The 12812-nt window shown below is 46.2% G+C and overlaps 1 pseudogene; it reads left to right on the forward strand.

Annotated features, from left to right (window-relative positions):
- The first annotated feature begins 6303 nt into the window (after positions 1 to 6303).
- On the forward strand, positions 6304 to 12546 carry LOC115175399 (glyoxalase domain-containing protein 4 pseudogene; annotated as a pseudogene).
- Positions 12547 to 12812: the final 266 nt, after the last annotated feature.

Below are 12812 nucleotides of genomic sequence, written 5' to 3' on the forward strand. Positions count from 1 at the left end.
AGAGGTGGGCCGACAGCGGTAGAGCAGCCACAAGCACCTGTTGCTGAGGAACAAGTTGTCCATGTTGAGGGTACTGAGTTGCAGCTTGTACTAGAGGGGAATATAGCATCTGTTATGCAGCAGAAACATATTGCTGTAGGAGGTATGGATGGATATGGGGAGCCATTTTCCCAGACTTGTGAGGAGATGCCCTGTACGAGTGATGGGGTACAGCAGGGGGTTCAGGTGGAGCTAGTCTCCCAGGTAATGGAGGAGATGCCCGGCACGAGTGATGGGGTGCAAGTGGGGAGTGTTAAGAGGGATGTGGCTGATGGGAGTCAGTGGTCTGTGGCCTCAGTTGAGGAAGATCAGCAGAAGGAAACGGCCATCTCTTTTGATATGATAGCACCTGGTGACGACTCAATTTACAGTTTAGAGGAGATAAATTGGTTCCCGGATCCGACTTTTTGGGAAATCTGTCAAATTGGCAGGTTTCTTTGATGTTTGTGAGGTCAGCTGTGATGTTACAGAAGTTGGTGGGGTTAGATCAGTTGAGTGTGAAGAAGCGTTTTTGCTTGAGGAAATTTGTTACTGCTTTCACGGCAGCAAAAGGTAGTGGGAAACGTGGTTCAGAGAAAATCAAAACAGTGATGATGATCATGCCTCATAGGGTGTTTATTCTCTCTGTCTTGTTTCTCTGTTGTTTCTTCTGTTTTTCCTTTCTCTTTTCTATATGACAATACATTTCAAGAATCCTTAATCAACGTAGACAAGGATCCTTAATCAACGAGTGTGATATATAATCGTATGGTACATAGCAAACTCACAAGTCCGCTGGGCCAGACGGATTACCAGGACGTGTGCTCCGGGCATGTGCTGACCAACTGGCAGGTGTCTTCACTAACATTTTCAACATGTCCCTGATTGAGTCTGTAATACCAACATGCTTCAAGCAGACCACCATAGTCCCTGTGCCCAAGAGCACTAAGGTAACCTGCCTAAATGACTACAGAGCCGTAGCACTCACGTCCGTAGACATAAAGTCCTTTGAAAGGCCGGTAATTGCTCACATTAACACCATTGTTCCAGAAAACCTAGACCCACTCCAATTTGCATACCACCAAAACAGATCCACAGATGATGCAATCTATTTTGTTTTTTGTTATTTAACCTTTTTCTAACCAGGAAAAGCCAATTGAGACGAAGTCTCTTTTCCAAGAGAGTCCTGGCCAAGAAGGCAGCAACAATCAATACATTACAGAATTAAAACATACAACAATACAAAAACATAATCCAGCCTAAAAAAGCCATTTCCTCTTTAACAGAGTCTCCCATCAATATTTTTAATTTGTTCAAACATGTCTAGATGAAGCATGAATTGTAGATTATCTCATGCATCTGGTGCACAAGAAGAGAAGGCAGTCTTGCCTTATACTGTGAATGTCCTGGGGATTTTATGCAGCAATCACCACCTATTGCACTCCACACTGCCCTTTCCCACCTGGACAAAAGGAACACCTACTTGAGAATGTTATTCATTGACTACAGCTCAGTGTTTAACACCATAGTGCCCTCAAAGCTCATCACTAAGCTAAGGATCCTGGGACTACAAACACCTCCCTCTGCAACTGGATCCTGGACTTCCTGACCAGGTGGTGAGGGTAGGTAGCAACACATCCGCCACGCTGATCCTCAACACTGGAGCCCCTCAGGGGTGCGTGCTCAGTCCCCTCCTGTACTCCCTGTTCACCCATGACTGCATGGCCAGGCACGACTCCAATACATCATTACGTTTGCAGATGACACAACAGTGGTAGGCCTGATCACCGACAATAACGAGACAGCCTATAGAGAGGAGGTCAGAGACCTGGCCGGGTGGTGCCAGAATAACAACCTATCCGTCAACGTAATCAAGACAAAGGAGATGATTGTGGACTACAGGGACCGAGCACGCCCCCATTCTCGTCGACGGGGCTGTAGTGGAGCAGGTTGAGAGCTTCAAGTTCCTTGGGGTCCACATCAACAACAAACTAGAATGGTCCAAACACACCAAGACAGAGGGCACGACAAAACCTATTCCTCCTCAGGAGACTGAAAAGATTTGGCATGGGTCCTCAGATCCTCAAAATGTCCTATAGCTGTAACATCAAGAGCATCCTGAATGACCGCAAGGCACTACAGAGGGTAGTGTGTACGGCCCAGTACATCACTGGGGCTAAGCTGCCTGCCATCCAGGACCTCTATACCAGGCGGTGTCAGAGGAAGGCCCTAAAAATTGTCAAAGACCCCATCCACCCCAGTCATAGACTGTTCTCTCTGTTACCGCATGGTAAGCGTTACCGGAGCGCCAAGTCTAGGACCAAAAGGCTTCTCAGCAGCTTTTACCCCCAAGCCATAAGACTCCTGAACAGGTAAATAAATGGCTACCTGGACTATTTGCATTGTGTGTCCCCCCATCCAACCCCTCTTTTACTTTGTTGATACTCTCTGTTTATCATCAATGCATAGACACTTTAACTATACATTCATGTACATATTACCTCAATTATCCCGACTAACCGGTGCCCCCACACATTGACTCTGTACCAGTACCACCCTGTATATAGCCTCCACATTGACTCTGTACCAGTACCCCCTGTATATAGCCTCCACATTGACTCTGTACCGCTACCCCCTCTATATAGCCTCCACATTGACTCTGTACCGGTACCCCCTGTATATAGCCTCCACATTGCCTCTGTACCAGTACCACCCTGTATATAGCCTCTACATTGACTCTGTACCGGTACCCCCTGTATATAGCCTCCACATTGACTCTGTACCGGTACCCCCTGTATATAGCCTCCACATTGACTCTGTACCGTAATACCCTGTATATAGCCTCCACATTGACTCTGTACCGGTACCCCCGGTAAATAGCCTCCACATTGACTCTGTACCGGTACCCCCTGTATATAGCCTCCACATTGACTCTGTACGGTAACACCCTGTATATAGCCTCCACATTGACTCAGTACCGTAACACCCTGTATATAGCCTCCACATTGACTCTGTACGGTACCCCCTGTATACAGCCTCCACATTGACTCTGTACCGGTACCCCCTGTATATAGCCTCCACATTGACTCTGTACCGTAAAAACCTGTATATAGCCTCCACATTGACTGTACCGTAACACCCTGTATATAGCCTCCACATTGACTCTGTACCGTAACACCCTGTATATAGCCTCCACATTGACTCTGTACTGGTACCCCCTGTATATAGCCTCCACATTGACTCTGTACGGTAACACCCTGTATATAGCCTCCACATTGACTCTGTACGGTACCCCCTGTATACAGCCTCCACATTAACTCTGTACCGTAACACCCTGTATATAGCCTCCACATTGACTCTGTACCGGTACCCCCTGTATACAGCCTCCACATTAACTCTGTACCGTAACACCCTGTAAATAGCCTCCACATTGACTCTGTACGGTAACACCCTGTATATAGCCTCCACATTGACTCTGTACGGTACCCCCTGTATACAGCCTCCACATTGACTCTGTACCGGTACCCCCTGTATATAGCCTCCACATTGACTCTGTACCGTAACAACCTGTATATAGCCTCCACATTGACTGTACCGTAACACCCTGTATATAGCCTCCACATTGACTCTGTACCGTAACACCCTGTATATAGCCTCCACATTGACTCTGTACCGGTACCCCCTGTATATAGCCTCCACATTGACTGTACCGTAACACCCTGTATATAGCCTCCACATTGACTCTGTACGGTACCCCCTGTATACAGCCTCCACATTGACTCTGTACCGGTACCCCTTGTATATAGCCTCCACATTAACTCTGTACCGTAACACCCTGTATATAGCCTCCACATTGACTCTGTACGGTACCCCCTGTATACAGCCTCCACATTGACTCTGTACCGGTACCCCTTGTATATAGCCTCCACATTAACTCTGTAGCGTAACACCCTGTATATAGCCTCCACATTGACTCTGTACCGGTACCCCCTGTATATAGCCTCCACATTGACTCTGTACCGTAAAAACCTGTATATAGCCTCCACATTGACTGTACCGTAACACCCTGTATATAGCCTCCACATTGACTCTGTACCGTAACACCCTGTATATAGCCTCCACATTGACTCTGTACGGTAACACACTGTATATAGCCTCCACATTGACTCTGTACGGTACCCCCTGTATATAGCCTCCACATTAACTCTGTACCGTAACACCCTGTATATAGCCTCCACATTGACTCTGTACCGGTACCCCCTGTATACAGCCTCCACATTAACTCTGTACCGTAACACCCTGTAAATAGCCTCCACATTGACTCTGTACCGTAATACCCTGTATATAGCCTCCACATTGACTCTGTACGGTACCCCCTGTATACAGCCTCCACATTGACTCTGTACCGGTACCCCCTGTATATAGCCTCCACATTGACTCTGTACCGTAACAACCTGTATATAGCCTCCACATTGACTGTACCGTAACACCCTGTATATAGCCTCCACATTGACTCTGTACCGTAACACCCTGTATATAGCCTCCACATTGACTCTGTCCCGGTACCCCCTGTATATAGCCTCCACATTGACTCTGTCCCGGTACCACCTGTATATAGCCTCCACATTGACTCTGTACGGTAACACCCTGTATATAGCCTCCACATTGACTCTGCACGGTACCCCCTGTATATAGCCTCCACATTGACTCTGTCCCGGTACCCCCTGTATATAGCCTCCACATTAACTCTGTACCGTAACACCCTGTATATAGCCTCCACATTGACTCTGTACCGGTACCCCCTGTATATAGCCTCCACATTGACTCTGTACCGGTACCCCTGTATATAGCCTCCACATTGACTCTGTACGGTAACACCCTGTATATAGCCTCCACATTGACTCTGTACGGTACCCCCTGTATACAGCCTCCACATTAACTCTGTACCGTAACACCCTGTATACAGCCTCCACATTGACTCTGTACCGGTACCCCCTGTATACAGCCTCCACATTAACTCTGTACCGTAACACCCTGTATATAGCCTCCACATTGACTCTGTACGGTACCCCCTGTATACAGCCTCCACATTAACTCTGTCCCGGTACCCCCTGTATATAGCCTCCACATTGACTCTGTCCCGGTACCCCCCTGTATATAGCCTCCACATTGACTCTGTCCCGGTACCCCCCTGTATATAGCCTCCACATTGACTCTGTCCCGGTACCCCCTGTATATAGCCTCCACATTGACTCTGTACCGTAACAACCTGTATATAGCCTCCACATTGACTGTACCGTAACACCCTGTATATAGCCTCCACATTGACTCTGTACCGTAACACCCTGTATATAGCCTCCACATTGACTCTGTCCCGGTACCCCCCTGTATATAGCCTCCACATTGACTCTGTCCCGGTACCCCCTGTATATAGCCTCCACATTGACTCTGTCCCGGTACCACCTGTATATAGCCTCCACATTGACTCTGTCCCGGTAGCACCTTCTATATAGCCTCCACATTGACTCTGTCCCGGTACCCCCTGTATATAGCCTCCACATTGACTCTGTACCGTAACACCTTGTATATAGCCTCCACATTGACTCTGTCCCGGTACCCCCTGTATATAGCCTCCATATTGACTCTGTCCCGGTACCACCTGTATATAGCCTCCACATTGACTCTGTCCCGGTACCCCCTGTATATAGCCTCCACATTGACTCTGTACCGTAACACCCTGTATATAGCCTCCACATTGACTCTGTCCCGGTACCCCCTGTATAGAGCCTCCACATTGACTCTGTCCCGGTACCACCTGTATATAGCCTCCACATTGACTCTGTCCCGGTACCCCCTGTATATAGCCTCCACATTGACTCTGTACCGTAACACCCTGTATATAGCCTCTACATTGACTCTGTCCCGGTACCCCCTGTATATAGCCTCCACATTGACTCTGTCCCGGTACCACCTGTATATAGCCTCCACATTGACTCTGTCCCGGTACCCCCTGTATATAGCCTCCACATTGACTCTGTACCGTAACACCCTGTATATAGCCTCTACATTGACTCTGTCCCGGTACCCCCTGTATACATCCTCGCTACTGTTATTTTACTGTTTTTTTATTTCTTTACTTATCTATTGTTTATCTAATACCTATTTTTTACTTACAAATTGCACTGTTGGTTAGGGCTTGTAAGTAAGCATTTCACTGCATTTCACTTTCACCTGTTGTATTCGGCACACGTGACAAATGCACTTTGATTTGATTTGGGTTGGGTTATGGTGGCTTTCAGGCGAGCCTTCCATTTCGTTTTCAAAGTGGGAGACAGAAGCAAAACGGCAAACCTTTTAACGAGATGTGCTCGGCATGAAGATTTTGTGTCACAAAGAGTTTGAAGAAGGATGTAAGGCTACTTGTAAGGGCCCTTATGATGGAAAATGGAGCAAGGCAATGGTCGGCATTGGTCCAGAGGATGATGACTTTGTGGCTGAACTAATCTACAATAATGGAGTGGGAGAATATCGCCTAGGCAATGACTCTGCAGTCTAGCCAGGCTGTCAGCAATGCTAATCGGCTTGGCTGGCCCCTCACTGAGGTTAGAAAGGACCTCTATCTGGCTGAGGCCCCAGGAGGTTATCGCTTCTACTTGGTGGACAAAGAACAGCCTCCCAATGATCCTGTACAGAAGGTGTGTCAGGCAGGGTCTGACCTGCAGAAATCAATACACTGCTGCTACTCTCTTCTGGGGATGAAGGTGAAATAGAGCAATGAGGAGAAGAAGACTGTGCTAATGGGAGTCAGACACTCAGTGTAAACTAGAGCTTCACAACATTGTTGGGACAGTAGATCATGGGACAGCCTTCGGGTGGATAGCATTATCCTATCCACGTGAGCAGTTGTCAGGTCTTGAAGCCTTAATGACAAAAGGAAACGATAGAATCCTTACTATTTTGGTTAGCCTGGACGCCCCTGGGAAGGCTTGGTTAGCCTGGACGCCCCTGAGAAGGCTTGGTTAGCCTGGACGCCCCTGGGAAGGCTTGGTTAGCCTGGACGCCCCTAGGAAGGCTTGGTTAGCCTGGACGCCCCTGGGAAGGCTTGGTTAGCCTGGACGCCCCTGGGAAGGCTTGGTTAGCCTGGACGCCCATGGGAAGGCTTGGTTAGCTTGGACGCCCCTGAGAAGGCTTGGTTAGCTTGGACGCCCCTGAGAAGGCTTGGTTAGCCTGGACGCCCCTGAGAAGGCTTGGTTAGCTTGGACGCCCCTGAGAAGGCTTGGTTAGCCTGGACGCCCCTGGGAAGGCTTGGTTAGCCTGGACGGCCCTGGGAAGGCTTGGTTAGCCTGGACGCCCCTGGGAAGGCTTGGTTAGCCTGGACGCCCCTGAGAAGGCTTGGTTAGCCTGGACGACCCTAGGAAGGCTTGGTTAGCCTGGACGCCCCTGGGAAGGCTTGGTTAGCCTGTACACCCCTGGGAAGGCTTGGTTAGCTTGGACGCCCCTAGGAAGGCTTGGTTAGCCTGGACGCCCCGGAGAAGGCTTTGTTAGCCTGGGAAGTCTACAGTAGAAGTGGTCATTTGGTCTGATTCAGATGCCCATGATATCTGCTATGTTTTTCGAGTGTTTATCGTTTTGTGGGTTCCAGGACCCAATAAAGGTTATTTAAAACTATAACTCTCTCTCTCTCCATCTCTCTCTCTCTCCCTCTCTCACTCCCCTTTCCTCTTTTCTCCTTTTATCTCTTTCTGCAGGTTCCACTCCCGACACACACACACACACACACACACACACACACACACACACACACACACACACACACACACACACACACACACACACACACACACCTCTTTTGTTCGATTCTTCGTCTGTGATCAAAGCCAAAAGATCTAATGCTATGAACCCCACATCAAAGCTTTGTTGTTGTTGATGTAGATTACGGTTTATTTTACTATTGCTTAAAATACTACCCAATGTACACAGTGCTGGAAAAAGCATGTTTATTTGGTCCAGACAATACACACACACACACACACACACACACACACACACACACACACACACACACACACACACACACACACACACACACACACACACACACAGTAGTGTTGTTGTGCAGTGTTGGTAGAGTAAATATGTGTGTGTTCTGGTCCATCTCTGGTGCTTCTATGTCTCAGTCCATCTGGATGCTGGGTCCCATGGCAACAAACAAACTAGAGAGAAACTAGTCTCCCTCTTCCCTCCTCTATCGTTCTCTCTCTCTCTCTCTCTCTCTTGCTCCTCTCCCCTCCTCCTTCCCCCATCCCTTCTGGTGATAATTTTCTCTGTGTTTCCAGCCACCACACTCGGATGAATAATAGATCAACTATCCTCTTCCAGAAAATCAACCATCTCCTAAAGTATACTTCTACTATCCTGTTCCAGAATATCAACCATCTCCTAAAGTATACTTCTACTATCCTGTTCCAGAATATCAACCATCTCCTAAAGTATACTTCTACTATCCTGTTCCAGAATATCAACCATCTCCTAAAGTACACTTCTACTATCCTGTTCCAGATTATCAACCATCTCCTAAAGTATACTTCTACTATCCTGTTCCAGAATATCAACCATCTCCTAAAGTATACTTCTACTAACCTGTTCCAGAATATCAACCATCTCCTAAAGTATACTTCTACTAACCTGTTCCAGAATATCAACCATCTCCTAAAGTATACTTCTACTATCCTGTTCCAGAATATCAACCATCTCCTAAAGTATACTTCTACTATCCTGTTCCATAATATCAACCATCTCCTAAAGTATACTTCTACTATCCTGTTCCAGAATATCAACCATCTCCTAAAGTATACTTCTAATATCCTGTTCCAGAATATCAACCATCTCCTAAAGTATACTTCTACTAACCTGTTCCAGAATATCAACCATCTCCTAAAGTATACTTCTACTATCCTGTTCCAGAATATCAACCATCTCCTAAAGTATACTTCTACTATCCTGTTCCAGAATATCAACCATCTCCTAAAGTATACTTCTACTATCCTGTTCCAGAATATCAACCATCTCCTAAAGTATACTTCTACTATCCTGTTCCAGAATATCAACCATCTCCTAAAGTATACTTCTACTATCCTGTTCCAGAATATCAACCATCTCCTAAAGTATAGTTCTACTAACCTGTTGCAGAATATCAACCATCTCCTAAAGTATACTTCTACTATCCTGTTCCAGAATATCAACTATCTCCTAAAGTATAGTTCTACTATCCTGTTCCAGAATATCAACCATCTCCTAAAGTATACTTCTACTATCCTGTTCCAGAATATCAACCATCTCCTAAAGTATACTTCTACTATCCTGTTCCAGAATATCAACCATCTCCTAAAGTATACTTCTACTATCCTGTTCCAGAATATCAACCATCTCCTAAAGTACACTTCTACTAACCTGTTCCAGAATATCAACCATCTCCTAAAGTATACTTCTACTATCCTGTTCCAGAATATCAACCATCTCCTAAAGTATACTTCTACTATCCTGTTCCAGAATATCAACCATCTCCTAAAGTATACTTCTACTATCCTGTTCCAGAATATCAACCATCTCCTAAAGTATACTTCTACTATCCTGTTCCAGAATATCAACCATCTCCTAAAGTATACTTCTACTATCCTGTTCCAGAATATCAACCATCTCCTAAAGTATAGTTCTACTAACCTGTTCCAGAATATCAACCATCTCCTAAAGTATACTTCTACTATCCTGTTCCAGAATATCAACTATCTCCTAAAGTATAGTTCTACTATCCTGTTCCAGAATATCAACCATCTCCTAAAGTATACTTCTACTATCCTGTTCCAGAATATCAACCATCTCCTAAAGTATACTTCTACTATCCTGTTCCAGAATATCAACCATCTCCTAAAGTATACTTCTACTATCCTGTTCCAGAATATCAACCATCTCCTAAAGTATACTTCTACTATCCTGTTCCAGAATATCAACTATCTCCTAAAGTACACTTCTACTATCCTGTTCCAGAATATCAACCATCTCCTAAAGTATACTTCTACTATCCTGTTCCAGAATATCAACCATCTCCTAAAGTATACTTCTACTATCCTGTTCCAGAATATCAACCATCTCCTAAAGTATACTTCTACTATCCTGTTCCAGAATATCAACCATCTCCTAAAGTATACTTCTACTATCCTGTTCCAGAATATCAACTATCTCCTAAAGTACACTTCTACTATCCTGTTCCAGAATATCAACCATCTCCTAAAGTACACTTCTACTAACCTGTTCCAGAATATCAGCTATCTCCTAAAGTATACTTCTACTAACCTGTTCCAGAACATCAACCATCTCCTAAAGTATACTTCTACTAACCTGTTCCAGAATATCAACCATCTCCTAAAGTACACTTCTACACAGTATCTCAAGACACATTTCTAGCCTTTATTCTGAAGAGAATCACTTTATGATATGGTCATTTAGCAAGCTTCCATGACCATATGCTTTTGGGATTCCAACCGATAACTGTCACAACCTGATCTGTTTCACCTGTCTTTGTGATTGTCTCCACCTCCCTCCAGGTGTCGCCCATCTTCCCCATTATTACCTGTATATTTATACCTGTGTTCGCCGTTCGTCTGTTGCCAGTTCGTCTTGTCTTGTCAGGTCTTACCAGCGTGCTTTCCTGCCTTCCTGTTTCTCTAGTTCTGTTTGTTAGTTTTTCCCGGTTCTGACCATTCTGCCTGCCCGGACCACGAGCTTGTCTGCCGTCCTGTACCAGCTTAATAACTCTTATCTGATTAAGAACCTCTGCATGCCCTGACTCCAAGCCTGCCTGCTGTCCTGTACCTGTCTGACTCTGACCTGATTAAGAACCTCTGCCTGCCCTGACTCCAAGCCTGCCTGCTGTCCTGTACCTGTCTGATTCTGACCTGATCACGAACCTCTACCTGTCCTCGACCTGCCCTTTGCCTGTCCTGTGTTTCTAATAAATAATCTGAGAAGTGTACTATCCGCCTCTCATGTCTGCATCTGGGTCATATCCTGAGTTGTGATAATAACATTTGTTTTTGTTGAAAGCATCGTACTCAAACCAACTCAAACATTTGAATCAACTTGCTCTTACGTAACATAGCTTCAGTATATATTCCAAAACTATGATCATATATCTTTAGATCTTAGGCCAGCATAGCGTTTAGTATTCCAGAAGAACAAACCCTAAGGAAAGAAACTCAACAGGAAAGAGTCTCTACAACTCATCTCTAATCTGACTTTCCATTGCTTTATCTCTCTATTGAGCTTTCTCTCTTTCTTTCTCTCTCTCTCTCTCTCTCTCTCTCTCCCTCTCTCTCTCTCTCTCACCGTAGCATCCCATTAATCCCCTTATAGTTCTCTGTAGCTTGTGTTCTGTTATTTGTGTCTGAAGTACTTCTCTCCTCCTCCATCTCCAATATTACACAGAATCCCTTTTTCTCTTCGAAGAGTCTTCCCTCGCTTCATCACTTTTTAATAACTCTGCCTATTTTTAATGAGTTCTGTTGTGTACACAGGGGGCACCGACGAGGGGCCAATTTGTGGTTTCACATCAGACCAGAGCAACCCAGAAAAATCTTGTCATATCTCCTTTGCGTCCCAAATGACACTCCATTCCCTATATAGTGCACTACTTTAGACCAGAGCCCGATTCCCTATATAGTACACTACTTTAGACCAGAGCCCTATTCCCTATACAGTGCACTACCTGTAACCAGAGCCCTATTCCCTATATAGTACACTACTTTAGATCAGAGCCCTATTCCCTATATAGTGGTACTACTATAGACCAGAGCCCTATTCCCTATATAGTGCACTACTTTAGACCAGAGCCCTATTCCCTATATAGTGCACTACTTTAGACCAGAGCCCTATTCCCTATAAAGTGCATTTCCTTAACCAGAGCCATATGGGTTTCCCTATAGGCCCTTGTTAAAAATAGTGCACTATGAAGGTGAATCTCATTTCTTCTTCTTCTTGTCTTGTCTCACCAGAGAGACCATACATCCCATAAATGATTCTCTACAGTCAGGGCCTGCCATGCTCACAGTCTACTCTACAGTCCAGGGAAGAGCCCTGCCATGCTCACAGTCTACTCTACAGTCCAGGGAAGAGTCCTGCCACGCTCACAGCCTTCTCTACAGTCCAGGGAAGAGCCCTGCCACGCTCACAGTCTACTCTACAGTCCAGGGTAGAGCCCTGCCATGCTCACAGCCTTCTCTACAGTCAGGGCCTGCCACGCTCACAGCCTACTCTACAGTCCAGGGTAGAGCACTGCCACGCTCACAGCCTACTCTACAGTCCAGGGAAGAGCCCTGCCACGCTCACAGCCTACTCTACAGTCCAGGGAAGAGCCCTGCCACGCTCACAGCCTACTCTACAGTCCAGGGAAGAGCCCTGCCACGCTCACAGCCTTCTCTACAGTCCAGGGAAGAGCCCTGCCACGCTCACAGCCTTCTCTACAGTCCAGGGTAGAGCCCTGCCACGCTCACAGCCTACTCTACAGTCCAGGGTAGAGCCCTGCCACGCTCACAGCCTACTCTACAGTCCAGGGAAGAGCCCTGCCACGCTCACAGCCTACTCTACAGTCCAGGGAAGAGCCCTGCCACGCTCACAGCCTACTCTACAGTCCAGGGAAGAGCCCTGCCACACTCACAGCCAAGGAAATCTACAAACAGATAGAGGAAGGGAATAAGAGAGGGGGAGAGAGAGGGACGGAAGAAGAGAGGGAAAGAGGGAGA

The sequence above is a fragment of the Salmo trutta genome, chromosome 36 (genome assembly GCF_901001165.1).
Source record: "Salmo trutta chromosome 36, fSalTru1.1, whole genome shotgun sequence".
Taxonomy (NCBI): Eukaryota; Metazoa; Chordata; class Actinopteri; order Salmoniformes; family Salmonidae; genus Salmo; species Salmo trutta.